Source organism: Macrotis lagotis, chromosome 1 (assembly GCF_037893015.1).
Source record: "Macrotis lagotis isolate mMagLag1 chromosome 1, bilby.v1.9.chrom.fasta, whole genome shotgun sequence".
Taxonomy (NCBI): domain Eukaryota; kingdom Metazoa; phylum Chordata; class Mammalia; order Peramelemorphia; family Peramelidae; genus Macrotis; species Macrotis lagotis.
In genome coordinates this window covers 469,812,753-469,828,879 of record NC_133658.1, presented here as the reverse complement: position 1 = coordinate 469,828,879, position 16,127 = coordinate 469,812,753, and the positions used below count along the sequence as shown (strand labels likewise).

At 35.3% G+C, this 16,127-nt stretch overlaps 1 pseudogene; it reads left to right on the top strand.

Moving 5' to 3' along the window:
• The first annotated feature begins 3,398 nt into the window (after nt 1–3,398).
• On the top strand, nt 3,399–4,103 carry LOC141519711 (CCHC-type zinc finger nucleic acid binding protein pseudogene; annotated as a pseudogene).
• The last annotated feature ends 12,024 nt before the right edge of the window (nt 4,104–16,127 follow it).

Below are 16,127 nucleotides of genomic sequence, written 5' to 3'. Positions count from 1 at the left end.
TGAACTCCCCAGCAAGGCTGAATGTCCTCTTCCAGGGAAAAAAGATGGACTTTCAATGAACCAGGGGAATTTCAAATGTTCCTTTTGGAATGGCCAGAGCTGAACAGAAGGTTTGATCTTCAGATACAGGATTCAGGTGAAGCATGGAGATTGGAGGAGAGGGGGAAAATATGAGGGACTTAATGATGATGAACTGCATGTATTCCTGCATAGAAAAATGACACTGATAATACTCATATGAACCTTCTCATTTAATAGAGCAGGTAGAGGGAGCTTTTATAGTTGAAGCACAGGAGAAACCTGAATTCGAAGATAAAATATGGGGTAAAAATGGACTCAATAGAAAAAAAGGGAAATGTAATGGGAGAAAGAAAAAGGAGAAGGGAAATAGGCCAAAATATTTCATATAATAAGTTTTTTTCTTTATTACAATGAGCTATTGCAATGATATGGAGGAGGGGAGACAATGGGGAATGAGGGAACCTTTGCTATCATCAGAGGTGGCAAGGAGAGGAAACGGCATATATACTCAATGGGGTATAGACATCTGGAGTAAGAAGAAGGGGGGGAGGAGAGGATGGACCATGCGGGAGAGTGGTCAAATATAATACGTTTTCTTTTTTTACTTCTTGCAAGCAGCTGGGATTGGAAGGCCTGTCCAGGACCATGGGGCCAGGTGGATACTGGGCCTAAGGGGTGGTATGGAGGCTCAGGACTTCTAGGCCCCAGGACCAGAGATCTGACTGCTGCCCCACTCAGCTACCCTACAACAGAGTCAGAGTGAAAGGAGAGAGAAAATATAGCACATGCTAGTGGAGAAATAAGAAAGGAGGGAGTTGCGATCAGCAATGGCAACATTGGAAAAATGTGGAAGCAACTTTTGCGATGGACTTACCATAAAGAATGTGATCCACCCATGACAGAGTTGTTGGTGTTGGAACAAAGACTGAAGCACATTTTTTATTATTATTTGGGGAAGGGTGCAGGGCAAATGGGGCTGGGTGGCCTGCTTGCGGCCGCATAGCAGGGTGATCTTTGGGTGTCTGCGGCCGGATTTGGACCTGGCTGCTCCTGGCTCAAGGGCCAATGCTCTGTCTGCCACCCAGCCACCCCTACTATGATTACTATTTTATTTTATTTTGGGTCCTTTTATTTTCTTCTTTTTGGTTTTTGCAGGGCAATGGGGATCAAGTGGCTTGCATGTCACATGGCTGGGTGATTGTTGGGTCTATACGGCTGGACGTGGGCTTGGGTGCTCGCGGCTCCAGGGCTGGTGCTTTGTCCATTGTGCCACCTGGCCATACCTACAATTATTACTATTATTTTTTTTAATTTTAATTTTTTTCTCTCCCCTTTACTTTATCGCCCAAACAAGTCTATATTCATGGGGGGGGTATTTTGCTTACTCTTAAAGAAGAATATTTTATTAATGTAAAAAAAAAGATTTGTACAAAATGAAAATTAAAAAATAAAATAAAATAAAACAAAAAAAAAGAAAAAAGTTATGGGATGCATGCAAGACAGTTTTTAGGAGTAACTTTATACCTCTAAATTGCTATATGAATAAAATGGAGAAAGAAGAGATCAATACAACTAAAAAAAAAACCAAGAAGAGGAACAAATTAAAGATCCACAATTAAATATCAAATTAGTAATTCTGAAAATCAAGATATTAATAATATTGAAAGCAATTGAACTACTGAACTCATTAATAAAACTAACAATTGATTTTATGAAAAAACTGATAAAATAGACAAACTATTGGTTAATCTGAATAAAAAAAGAAAGAATACATAAATTACCAATACCAAAGATGATAAGAGTGAACTAATCACCAATGAGCAGGAAAATAAGAGATAAATTGGAGTTACTCTGCAGAATTTTATGACAACAAATTAGATCTGAGTGAAATGGATTAATATTTACAGTGAAATATGAACTAGTCTTCTGGCCAAGATGGCAGAGAGAGACACCAGGTATTGTCCTAAGATCTCCTGGATTTCCTTCAGAACTGATATAGATCAAGCCTTTTAACAGAATTTAGATCCACAAAGCCCAGAAAAAGAGGCTAGAGGAAGAACATCTACCAAAATGTCTGTTTGCTGATCCCAGGCAAAGAGCAGAGAGCCAACAGAAGAGGGGAATAACCTTAGAACAGCTGTGGAAGCTATGGCTGTGAAAGTGAATGGAAGGAGAGTTTCAGCAGTGAGCAGGATCCAGAGGGGATCTAGACATGAATCTGGTCAGCTCCACTGGTCTGGAAGATCAAGGCCATAAGCCCTGGATATTCAATGGAGTCACCGTATTTCGAGTTGAGTCTCCCCCCAACCCTGTGGGAGATTGTGACTCTTCCCAGAGCAAGCACAGTAATAATCCCCCCATTCCCTCCAAACACACGTGTGGGCAGCAGATCTCTCCCAGTACTAAATGAAGAATAAGAAGAGTAAACATAATTCTCAAGGGCTCAACCCACATTGTTGGAGTTTAACCAGTATCCTGCTGCAGCCCCCACCCCAACCCACCCCCCAGGTCTAGGGAGTGGGCCACAAATCAAGGTCACAGAAACTCCAGAGAAAACAATGTGTACCCCTTACTGGCTGACTCACTTGAATTACTAAACCCACTCAGCAAAGACTCTAGCGATTTCAACATTAAACACTTGTGAACCAGCTCCTCTCCCAACACAAGCTCCTAGGAAAATGAAGAACAGTCAGTGGAAACGGGGGCCAACTGAAAGCTAATTTGAAGCAAAGATCATAACTCAGAGAGACCTAGAATTTCTAGGGAGAATATAAATTGGTCTTCAGCCAAGAAATACTTCTTAGAAGGTATCAAAAGCAGTTTAAAAATCATTTGCAAAAACACCATGCTGGAGAAAATTAACATCTTGCAACAAGAAAACAAATCTTTCAGAATTGCAACTGAACAAATGCAAAAAGAAAATGTTTCTCTCAAAACAACAATTGGACAAATGGAAAACTCCTTTCAAAAATAGAATTGACCAATTGGAAAAGGAGCTTCTGAAATTTAAAAATTCTACTCTAAAAATGGTATCTGTGGAAATTGACTTCATGTGACGAAATGAATCTGTTAGCCAAAGCCAAAAAATTGAAAAAAAAAATAGAGGTATAAAATACCTAATCAGCAAAACCACTTACCTTCAGACTAGAACAAATGGAGACAACTTAAGAATCACTGGGCTTCCTGAAAGTATTGAAGAGAAAAAAAAAAAGCATGGACTTAATATTACAGGATTTAATGATGGAAAATTGTCCAGACATCATGGAACCTGAGGCCAAAATAGTTATTTAAAGAATTCATTGGGTGTAGACCCGCGTGTGGCGCAGGCTGGGACCCCAATATAAACAGCCGCCGCCACGCCGCGGGCCGTCCCCGACATCTGAGAAGATCTAAATGCAGCAATGAGCAGCAACGAGTGTTTCAAGTGTGGACGCTCTGGCCATTGGGCCCGAGAATGCCCTACTGGAGGAGGCCGTGGCCGAGGAATGAGGAGCCGTGGAAGAGGCTTCCAGTTTGTTTCTTCATCTCTTCCAGACATCTGTTACCGTTGTGGTGAGTCTGGTCATCTTGCCAAGCATTGTGATCTTCAGGAGGATGCCTGCTATATCTGCGGTAGAGGTGGCCACATTGCCAAGGACTGCAAGGAGCCTAAACGAGAGAGAGAGAGAGAAGTGCTGCTACAACTGTGGCAACCCCGGCCACTTGGCTCGAGACTGCGACCATGCAGATGAGCAGAAGTGCTATTCATGTGGAGAGTTTGGGCACATACAGAAAGATTGCACCAAAGGGAAATGCTATAGGTGGTAGGTCAAGAGCTTCAGTCCCATCCCAAAGAATTAATGTGACCTTCAGCAAGGAAAGGCTTCGGTGATGGAATTAACTTACTGACTGATGCATTGGTTACAACTAAGGCAAATAATGCACCAAGGACTCATGATAGGTTTGTCCTTTCAGGAATCCAACTCAGCATTAAAAAAATGACTTGTTCTCTGGATCAACAGAGTACTTCAATTTGGAATTTTTCAAAACATATTCAATTTAAAGTTTAAGTAATAGGGGTTTGGATCAGTTAATTTTTTGGAAATTTGCTTGGAGGAATCTCTTAATTACAGGTGTGCTGGCAATCATTTACAATATTACAAACATATTACAAAAGGCATTTTGATTTGAAACTTAATGGGATGCCAAAAGAACTCTTAATTCATATTTGTATCTCCCTCTTCTCCCTGTTTGGGGAAGGTATGGAGTATATCTACTCCTTTGATTTCCCAGCTGCTTGTAACTATCCCTTAAACCATCTACTTTTATTAATTTACTGGGCTGGTTCTATCTGGTAGAGTTCCCTTAGCTGAGTGGTTTGAAAATTGTCCATCCCTGTTATTGTTTAGGGCACCCTAGCAGTTTTTCACATTACTTTAAGAATGAGACTGCTCTGAACATACATCATTCTAAGATGAAATTTAAAAAAGTGGTACACTTTGTGTTCAGAAAACTAAATTATCCAAAGACATTGAGAAGTCCAAAGACAAGATTAATAGGTTTTAAAAATGTGGAGTAACTTATAAAGGCAAATGTTAAGCTTTCTGATTGTGAAAGTTCATGTATAGAAATCAAATTTAAACTTAGAATTGGAAATTTTTAACACTCAATATCTTGAGTGTTTTGGGCATATACTGAAGTGCCCTTATATAGACCAAAGCCTGACAAGAGGCAGTTAAGTTTCATATGAACATTAAATTCCAAAAACCTCTTTCAAAAGTATTTCTCTTCCCATACACGTATAAAAATAGTCTTGGTAAAATGGAAAATCCTGTTCAGACTTTTACAATACAAAGAAATGGTCTATTAATACATTGGTTTAAAAATATGATTGAAAAAGTAATGCCGCTATAAAGTTTTAGAAAATTTTATTTTTAAAATATTTAAATACTATGAGGATCATGTAAACTTTGTGTTAACTTGGATTAAATAGGTTATATTCACTTCCTAGTCTAGATAGATCAGGCCATTCGTATTTTGTTGCTACAGGACATTTCTTGGAAAGGTGGTTGTAATATCCTAATTTCCCAAGGAGAGTCAGTATTATAATTAAGTAATGATGTCCTGAAGAACTTGGCAGCAAATAGAGATAACCATATATCCTTAAAACGAACCTACAGTCATACTCATCTGCTCTAACCATGTAACTGCTACATTCTGAAAAAAAAAAGATTTAGAAGACAATTTTAAGATTTTGTAAAAAACAGATAATAATGCTCCAGTGCCTAAAAATGGAAATAAACATGGTTCACATTGATTATCCAGGGAACCTAAATAGAAATTTAAGTATACATCAGTACTTCAATTGCTATTGCTAACCTTAATATGTTAGTGCTAATAAATGATTAATATTAAGCTTTTTCCTAGCTTTGTAAATTGGAAGTCCTTTTGAAAGTTATTTGCATGACTCTGGAAATTTAAGTGATGCTTTTCACTCTGTGGGTGGCCTTTTTATAGAATCATTGGAAATCACTCCATTGAGTAAAGTTCATTTCAAATTGATTGTTAAATATTTGTTGATAATATTCCATAATTATTTTAAAGGGCTAATTCAGAACTTTGTTAGCCAAAATCAAAATCAGTGCCATCAGTAAAGGAGGTGATCTTATCTTACATGTTCTCATACTATTCTACAACTGTCTCTCATTTTTAGAGGAAGTCTGTAGAAAAATATTTTGGTTTAAACAATTTTGTATTCTGTAAAGATGTTAATCTTTTTCCTGTCCCCTTTTTGCCCCAACTTAATCCATCCTAAAACTTGTCCAAACTGATTAATTACTTGAATGGGAAATAATCCCAGAATGGTTCACTGATTTATTTGCTCATCATCTTTGGTGTGTTCGAGCATTCTATCATTGATTTACATTCTGTTCCTTTATATATTTACAAGTGAGAAAACTAGGTAATTTAAGATTGAATTTTGTCAAATTCTTGGAGATAAGCAAATTAATTGATTTTTAAGAAAGTTATTTCAGGTCTACAAACAAAAGGAGATAACCAAATATTTCCTGCAGTTATGACCTGTTCATTTTAAAGGAATTTTAAAAAGAATTGGATCATGAACATCAGTATACCTGGGACAAAGAGCAAACACATATCTCAGAACTTCACTCTTGTAGTAATTCATGTGTTGGGATTATTGACTTGAGATCATTCCAGAGAGCTGAAAGCATGTGTATTTATTATGCCAGGGCCCTGTTAAGTATGGTGAAAGTGTTCAGTGTATTTTTTTGCTTTTTGTTCTTTTCAACACCTAACAAACTTGGGCCCCTGAAAGAAACATTATTTGAATATTACATTAGATGGGACTTATTTGTCTCAATAATTAGCAACTTAACTGAAATAAAAATTTTTTGGTTAAAAAAGTTTCCAGAGCAAAAGGACTCCTTCCCCACTCTCCCACCCCTACCCTGAAAAAGAAAATCTTTGTGATGATGGTTCCAGTATTCTTAATTGAGAAAATAATTCTGACACTAGGAATACCTCAGTGAGTCTATGAAATTTGATGATGTACTTGAGCGATTCAAATTTTAACCTATTAATACTTTGTCATCTTGTGTCCATGCCTTTCAGTCCTCCACAAGAGGTCCACCTATATTCTGGAGTTTTTGGACAGATGGGCCTCATTACGACATGTTAATTGTTCTTATGACTGACCCATTTTTTTTCCTGGTCATCTGTGTATGTACAATGTGTCCTTGGCCACATACTGCAGCCTGTTCAGGAAAGGCCACCAAGCAGTTCTCCTGCCCTTTCAGTGACCAGTATTTGATTCCTCAGGGATTGTAGTATTACATCCAATTAATTTCACTAGAAGAAAGAATATTCATGTTTATTTTTTTAAAGGGCCAACAAGTGCCTCTTTGTCTTCAGTTCTGAGCTTATCTCATTGTCCATCTACAGTTTTGTCAGTGGAGCAAGCTTTGGGCCATCCATCTAATTACATGTCAGAGATAGATGTCTTCTACATAGTTTGTCTGGCATGGGAAGTTCGACCAAATCTGAGGGTAAAACTCATTGAGCAAAATGCAGATGTTATCTGCAAAGCACATTACTTGTTGAGGGATTGGCAGAATTGATAATTTCCCTGTTTTATTCCTAACTGGTTGATAATCAGAAGAGCAAAATAATTATCCTTAGAAACAGTCTTGTTTGATCTTAGCAGATAACATGTTGGATATTTTGGTAGATGCTCTAAGATGGCAGTTCTACCTAATAAATGCCTCTGTCTTTGCCACCTCAGTGATTGTATGACAGCATGGCTTATGACTTTTTTTCATCAAGAGTACCTTGGATGTGGGCACAGATTTTCTCAAAAGATTTTTTAGAGACAAGAAAGGCTTATGTATCAGTATCTTTGTCCCCTGATTGTTCAAGTTGCCTTCCTTCAGCACAGACATCCTCTGTGTAAATTGACTTTTGAATGTCATCCCTTAAATGTGAATGGGATGGTTCAGCTTAGTCAAACTTTGTCAAACTTTCTATAAGCCAATTTTTCCTCTGCTGCCTCTCCCTGGTCATGAGATGATCCTCTTCACCACCCTTCAACATAAGATTTTGTAGATGGGTTTGTACTTAAAAACTGATGGTGGCACTTGGAAAGGAGAGACAGGTATTTGCTGAGTGAGGCAGTTTCTAAATTCATCAACTGTAAGTTGCTTGTTCCACTTCTATAGAACATGGTGCTGGTTTATGTTGCTATATATTCTTTTATTACCTATTTTCCAGCATCATTAGCTTATTTAGATTGGGTTATAGTTCTTTTATTTGTATATCTATCTTCATTTTTCTAATTTGCTACATTTTTTGATAATTTTTTATAGCTTCTAATAGTTTTGCATTGAAATCAAGTATACATTTGTTTACTTTGGAGTGTCTTCATATAATTTCTCTACCATCTCTTAAACAAATGTTTTTGTATACATTGCTTTTTCCTCATTTGTCATGAATTCTGCCAAGTGAGATGACCCAATATCCAAGGAAATCATTACTTGTTTTGGGATGCATTACAAAACTTTTCTGCAATTTTTTTATAATCTTCTAGTTTTAGCTCCTAGCGTTATTTATAACAAGAATGTCATTATTGATGTAATCTTTAATTTTTCACAAAATGTGTTCATTCGCTAATTGGAACAATGACCCACTTTTAAGAAACTCAACAGTAAAATAAATGTTTTATTAGATAGTCTTTGTGATTTCCTTTCCTACCACTCTTGTCCATGCCAGTGAAGGAGCATTAGTGTTCACATTTGAACTCAGATTTCCCTCAGGGTGTTGTGAAGCATCACAGGAGGACTTCAGTGCAGAAAATACATGATCATAAGCAGTTTCTATGAATCCAGTAGCACTTTAAAATTGATTTGCATTTTATCATTCAATAACATTTATGTAAGTTTGATAAATAATAACTCATTGTAAAAGATCATATGTTCATTACATGGAAGATTGTGTTTGCTGCTTAAACTGGTCACCCACATATTTTGTTGGAAATAAAGATGAAAATGACAAAAAAAAGAATAAATTGATCCTCTCTGGAAAGGGATCCCAAAATGAAAACTCCAAGGAATGTTGAGGTCAAATTCCAGAGCTATCAGATAAAAAAGAAAATCCTGCAAGCAGCCAGAAAGAAGCAATTTAGATACCAAGGAACCCACAGTAGGGAATAAACAGGACTTGGCTGCACCAACATTAAGAAATAGAAGGGCCTGGAATGAGATATTCCAAAGAACAATGTGGTGTGGAATGCAACCAAGAATCCACTTCCAAGCAAAGCTGAGCCTTCTCTTACAGGGGAAAAGATGTCCTTTTAACAAAATGGTAGACTTCCAACATTTCCTGATGAAAAGACGAGAACTTAATAGAAAATTTGGACATCAAACAGGAGACTCAAAACACTTGAAAAGGTTAAAACAAGGGGAAAGAATAAAACAGCTCTCCAATAAGAGGAAGCTGGCTATATCCTTGGGAGAGAGATTCTCAGAATTCTTGAGAATTGTAACTTTATGAGAAAGAATATACTTAGCCAAATGTGATGGACACTCATGATTTTTCTGTGACTCATATAGAATGATTTAAAAACAATACCTCCTTCAAAAGGGGGACAGTAAAAATACTGGACATTGGAGGAGACTGCATGGGGCAAATCTTACATTAAGAGGTAAAAAAAGACATATTGTAATAGAGGAGAAGAAGAGAGGAGCTGAAAACCACCTGAATCTTCCTCTCATCAGACTTGACTTAAAGTTAAATTAGTTAAGTTAAGTAACTTATCTTACCTTTAAATTATTAAAAGGGGAAAAAGGGAGGAGGGCTGGGAGGGGGAGAAAAAGATGAATTAACAAAATGAAGGGAAGGAAAAAGGGAAAAGGGAAAGGGGATAAAAGGGGAGGGAGTTGATATAGGAGGAATAACACACTGAAGGTGGCGGTATTCAGATTCAAAATACTAGGGAATAAGGTTAAAGGTAAAAAAAGGGGAAAAATACAAACATAGGGAAAATACCATGGAGGGGAATAAAGAGCTATGAATTATAGCTTTGAATGTGAATGGGATGAACTCTCCCTTACAACACAAGCAAGCATCAGAGTGAGTTAAAATCCATTATCCTAGATGCTGCTTACAATAAAAATATTTGAAGCAGAAAGATACATACAAAGTAAAGGTAAAAGGTTGGAGCAAAATATATTTTCTTCGGCTGTAGTAAAAAAAGAAGGCGTAGCGATTCTCAGACAAAGCAGCTACAAAAATAAATAGCATTAAAAGAGATAAGGAAGGAAAGTATATCCTCCTAAAAGATATCATAGTCAATAAAGTAATTTTAATACCAAATGTGCATGCACCCAAAGGCATAGGATCCAAATTCTTAGAGGAGAAGTTGAAAGAGCTACAGGAAGATACAGACAGCAAAACTCTACTAGCAGGACACCTCAATCTCCCACTCCCAGTTTTTGATAAATCTAAACATAAAATAAAGAAGGAAGTAAAGGAGATAAAAAGATTGTTAGAAAACATAGATATGATAGACTTATGGAGGAAACTCAATGGGGATAGGAAGGAAAATACCTTTTGTTCTGTAGTACATGACACTTACAGAAAAACTGACCATGTACTAGGGCATAAAAGCCTAATGATAAATTTCAGAAAGGCAGAAATTCTCAGATCATAATGCAATAGAAATCATATACACTATTGCACCAAGGAGATATAGACCCAAAACTAATTGGAAACAAAATATCCTCATTTTTAAAAAAATAAGTGTATCAAACAACAAATTAGAGAAAGAATTATTTCACCCTAGATAATGATAATAATGAAACAACATGCCAAAACTTATGGGATTCACTGAAGGGGCAAGTCAGTGGAAATATTATATCTTTAAAAGCTTACCTGAATAAATTAGAGAAAGAGGAAATCAATGAATGAAATCTGAAACTAAAAATATTAGAGAAAGAACGAATTAAAAACCCCCAGTTATATACCAAATTAGAAACTCTAAAAATTAAAGGAGAAATTCATAAAATCAAAAGCAAGAAAGCTATTGAATTAATAAATAAAACCAAGATTTGGTTTCATGAAAAAAATAATAAAATTGATAAACCTTTGATTTAAAAAAAGTAAGAAGAAAATCAGATTGTAAGTATCATAAATGAAAATTGCGAACTCACCACCAAGGAGGAGGAAATCAAAGTAATAATTCTAGTTTGGAATGCAGGCAAGAATTGACTATCCACCAAAGCTGAGCCTTCTTTTTCAGGGGAAAAGAGGCACAATTACGAAATGGAATAATTCTTGTCTGAAAAGAGCAAAGCTAAATAGAAAATTTGGACAACACACAGGAAGTTCAAGAGATACATGAAAAGGTTAGGAAGGGGGTGGGGTAAAGAAAGAAAAACTGCTATCCAATAAGATGAACCTAGCTATATCCCAGGATGAGAAAAAGATACTCATAACTTTTGAGAATTGTAAATCTAAAAGAGAATATACCTCACTAAGTGATGAACACTCATGACTTATCCATGAGACTGATCTCCAATGGAATGAAACAGCCTATAACCCTAGTTGGAAGAAGGTCTCTAATAACTCTCAAGAACTGTAATGCTATGAGAGAATATACTTAGCCAGAAGTAATGGATACTCAGAATTTTCTCTGATTCAGATGGAATGATTTAAAAACATTTATTCCTTAAAAAGGGGGACAGGAAGGAGATGGAAGAAGAGAGAACACTGAATGGGGTAAATCTCATTATGATAAGAGCTACAAAAGACCTGTGGTAATAGAGGGTAAGAAGTGAGGGGATGAGAAACACCTGAATCTTTCTCTCATCAGACTTGTCTAAAGTTAACTTAAAAAGACACTCAGTTAAGTTAATAAACTTATTTTACTTTTCAAGTATTAAAAATGGAAAAGGGGAGTGAAGGGACAGGGTTGGGTAGAAAAGGGGGAACTAAGAGAAGGAAGGGAGGGAACAAGGGGAAATATGGAAAGCAGAAAGAAGAGGGAGGAGTGGATATATAGGTGGATAAACTCACTGAAGGGGGTGGTATTCAGAAACAAAATACTGGGTAATATAGATAAAGGTAAGAAAAGGAGAAAAATACAGAGGAAAGATAACATGGAGCATAATAAAGAGTTAGTAATTATACCTTTGAATGTGAATGGAATGAGCTCTGCCTTAAAACATAAACAAATAGCAGAGTGGATTAAAAACCAGAATACTACAAAATGCTGTTTACAAGAAACTCATCTGAAACAGATATGTATATATATATATATATATATATATGTGTGTGTGTGTGTGTGTGTGTGTGTGTGTGTGTGTGTGTGTGGAGAGTTGGAGCAAAATGTATTTTACTTCAGCTAAAGTGAAACAAGCAGGTGTAGCAATCCTTATCTCAGACAAATCAGCTGGAAAAATGGATTACATTAAAACAGATAAGGAAAGAAACTGTTTGCTCCTAAAAGGTACCACAGAAAATACAGTGATTTCAATACTGAACATGTATGCACCCAATGGGATGGAATCCAAAGCTGAAAGAACTACAGGAAGACATTGACAGCAAAACTCTACTAGTGGAAAACCTTAACCTCCCACTCTCAGATTTAAATAAATTGAATCATAAAATAAATAAGAAAGAAATTAAGGATGTAAATAGATTGTTAGAAAGTCTAAATATGATAGATTTATAGAGGAAATTGAATGGGGATATACAGGTATATACCTTTTTTCTCCACAGAACATGGCATTTATAAAAAAAATGACCACTTACTAGGGCATAAAAACCTAATGATCAACTGCAGAAAGGTAGAAATAGGGAATACATCATTCTCGGATCACAATGCAAAAAAAAAAAAAAATCATGTGCAATATTGCACCAGGAAGATAAAGACCCAGAACTTATTAGAAACTGAATAACATCATTTTAAAGAATATGTGGATCAAACAACAAATTATAAAAAAAGAATTAATTATTTTATTTTAGATAATGACAATAATGAAACAACATACCAAAACCTATGGGATTCACTTAAAGTGTCTGTCAGGAGATGTATTATATCTTTAAATGGTTATGTACATAAATTAAAGAAGGACAAAATCAACTAAATATGTGGCTAAAAAATTAGCAAGAGAACAAATTAAAAATCCCCAATTAAAAAACAAAGTAGAAATTCTAAAAATTAAAGGAGAAATTAATATGAAAAGTAAAATTTATTGAATTAATAAATAAAACCAAGATTTGATTTTCTGAAAAAAATAAAATTGATAAACTACTCAATTTGATTTAAAAAAGAAAGGAAAAAAGAAGTTGCTAGTATCATAAATGAAAAAGGTGAACTCACCACCAATGTGGAGGAAATTAAGCTAAAAATTCCAAATTATTTTACCCAACTCAATGGCAATAAATTTTGCAATCTAAGCAAAATGGAAGAATATTTAGAAAAAAAGTAAGTTGCCCAGGTTAAATAAAGAAGAGATTAAATACCTACACAAACCTGTCTCATAAGAAGTAATTCACCAAGCCATCATTGAACTTCCTTAGGAAAAATTTCCAGGGTCTGATGGATTTACAAGAGAATTCGACCAAACATTTAAGAAATAATTATTTCCAATTATATATAAACACTTTGGAGAAATAGGGGAAGATGGAACTCTGTCTAACTCTTTCTATGACACCATTATGTTGCTGATACCTTATCCAGGAAAAAGGTAAAACAGAGAAAGAAAATTGTAGAGCTATCTCCTTGATGACTATAGATGCAAAAATCATAAATAAAATCTTAGCAAAATGATTACAAGTTATCACTAGAATAATGCATTTTGATCAAGTAGGATTTATCCCAGGAATACAAGGTTGGTTCAGTATTAAGAAAACTGTTGGTATAATTAATTATGACAAATACAAACCTATCAGTAATTATATGATCATATCAATAGATACTGAAAAGGCTTTTAATAAATTACAGCACCCATTCTTGCTAAAAACACTAGTGAATGTAGGAATAAAAGCACTGTTCCTTAGATTAATAAACAGTATCTATCTGAGACCATCAACAAGCATTATATTCAATGGGGAGAGGGGGCAACTAGGTGGCGCAGTCGATAGAACACTGGTCCTGGATTCAGGAGTACCTGAGTTCAAATTTGGCCTCAGACACAATAATTACCTAGCTGTGTGGCCTTGGGCAAGCCACTTAACCACACTATATTCAATGGGGAAGGGATAGAGGCATTTTCAATAAGATCAGGGGATGAAACATCACTACTATTCAATATCATATTAGCAATGTTAGTTTCAGCAATTAGAGAAGAAAAATAAATTGAAGGTATTAGAATTGGGAAGGAAGAGACAAAACTCTCACTCTTTTCAGATGTCATGATGGCATACCTAGAGAATCTGAAGAAATCATCCAAAAAACTACTGGACACAATTAAGAATTTTAACAAAGTTGCAGGATTTAAGATAAGCCCCCTAAATCCACAACTTTCATATATATATATATATATATATATATTTATATATATATATATATATATATATATATATATAATTAAATAAGATACAGCAGGAAGAGCTAGAATGGGAAATCCCATGCAAAGTATCCTCAGACAATATAAAATACTAAAATACCTGGGAATCTATTTTTCCAAGGTGGATTCAGTAACTTTTTGCAAACAATTACAAAACACTTTTCACACAAATTAAATCAGATTTAAATAACTGGGCAAACATCAACTGTTCCTATATAGACTGAGCTAAGATAATAAAAGTGACAGTTCTACCAAAACTAAATTATGTGTTTAGTGCCCTACCAATCAAAATTCCAAAAAATTACTTTTACGAGTGAGAAAAATTTGCAAGTAAATTTATATGGAGAAATAAAAATTCAAGAATTTCCAGGAATTCAATAAAAAAAGTGCAAAAGGAAGTGGCTTAATCCTACCTGATCTGAAGTTATATTATAAAGCATCAGTCCTGGTATTGCCTAAGAAACAGAGTCTTGGATCAGTGGAATAGACTAGTTGCAATAGCTGGAAATGATTTCAGCAATCTCCTTTTTTATAAACTAAATGAGTCCAGTTGGGATAAAAACTTTTTCTTCAATAAATCTGCTGGGAAAATTGGAAGTTAGTATGGAAGAAACTTAGGTAGACCAACACCTCACATCCTACAACAAGAGAAAATCCAAATATATACAGGCTTTAGACATAAAAACAATACTATAAGCAAACAAGAAGATCAAAGAGTAGTTTACCTGTCAGATCTATGGAAGGTGAAGCAGTATATGACTAACGAAAAGATGAAGAACATGACTAAAAACAAACTAGATGATTTTCATTGCATTAAATCCAAAAACCTTTGCACATACAAAGCCACTGTAATCAAGATGAAAAGAAATGTAGCAAACTGGGAAACGATCTTTACAACTAATGTTTCTGACAAACGAGTCATTTCTAAAACATACAGAGAACTGATTGAAAATTTTTTTTTATAGCAAATCCATTCCCCAAGTGATAAATGGTCAAAAAATAAGCAAAGGCAATTTACAGATGAGGAGATCAAAGCAATTTTACTCATATGAAAAGTTGCTCTAAACCATTACTTATTAGAAAAATGCAAATCAAAGCTTCTCTGACGTACAATCTCACACCTCTCAGACTGACCAATATGACCAGAAATGATAATGATCATTGTTAGGAGGGTTGTTGGGATTCTGGGACACTATTACATTGTTGGTGGAGCTGTGAACTCATCCAATGTTTTTGGAGAGCAATTTGGAATTATGTCAAAAGGGTGTACTGGGGCTATACCCTGAAGAGATGATGAAAAGTGGTAAAAACTTAACATACAGAAAATATTCATAGCAACCTTGTTTGTGCTGGAAAAGAATTGGAAATCAAGTAAATGTCCTTCAATTTGATTATGGCCTAGCAAACTCTGCTATATTTTTGTCATGGAACACTATTGTTTTATTAGAAACGAGGAGGGATGGATATTCTGGGAAGGCTGGATGCACCTGCATGACCTGATGCTGAGTGAGATGAGCAGAATCAGACAAACACTGTACACCCTTATAGCAACATGGGGACGATGATCAACCTGGATGGACTTGCTCATTCCATCAGTACAACAATCAGGGACAATTTGGGACTGTTTGCAATGGAGAATACCATTTGTATCCAGAGAAAGAACTGTGGAGTTTGAACAAAGACGAAGGAGTATTGAATTAAATTTAGGGAAAAAAAACTGATATCTTAATTGTCTGATCTTGCTATCTCTTATACTTTATGTTCTTTCCTTAAGGATTCAAACATTCAATTTGGATCAATGTATACCATGGAAACAATGGAAAGACTGGCAAATTGCCTTCTGTGGGAGGGAAGTAAGATTAGGTGAACAATTGTAAAACTCAAAGTAAATAAAAATAATAATAAATTTAAGAGGCAGGAAATGTGCAACTTAATATATATTCAGAGGAAAGAACATTAAATTCAGAAAATGTTTTTGTAGTGGGACTCATTGGAAACAGTTTTCTGAACTGGATCATTAATGTACTGTTGGTGAATTTG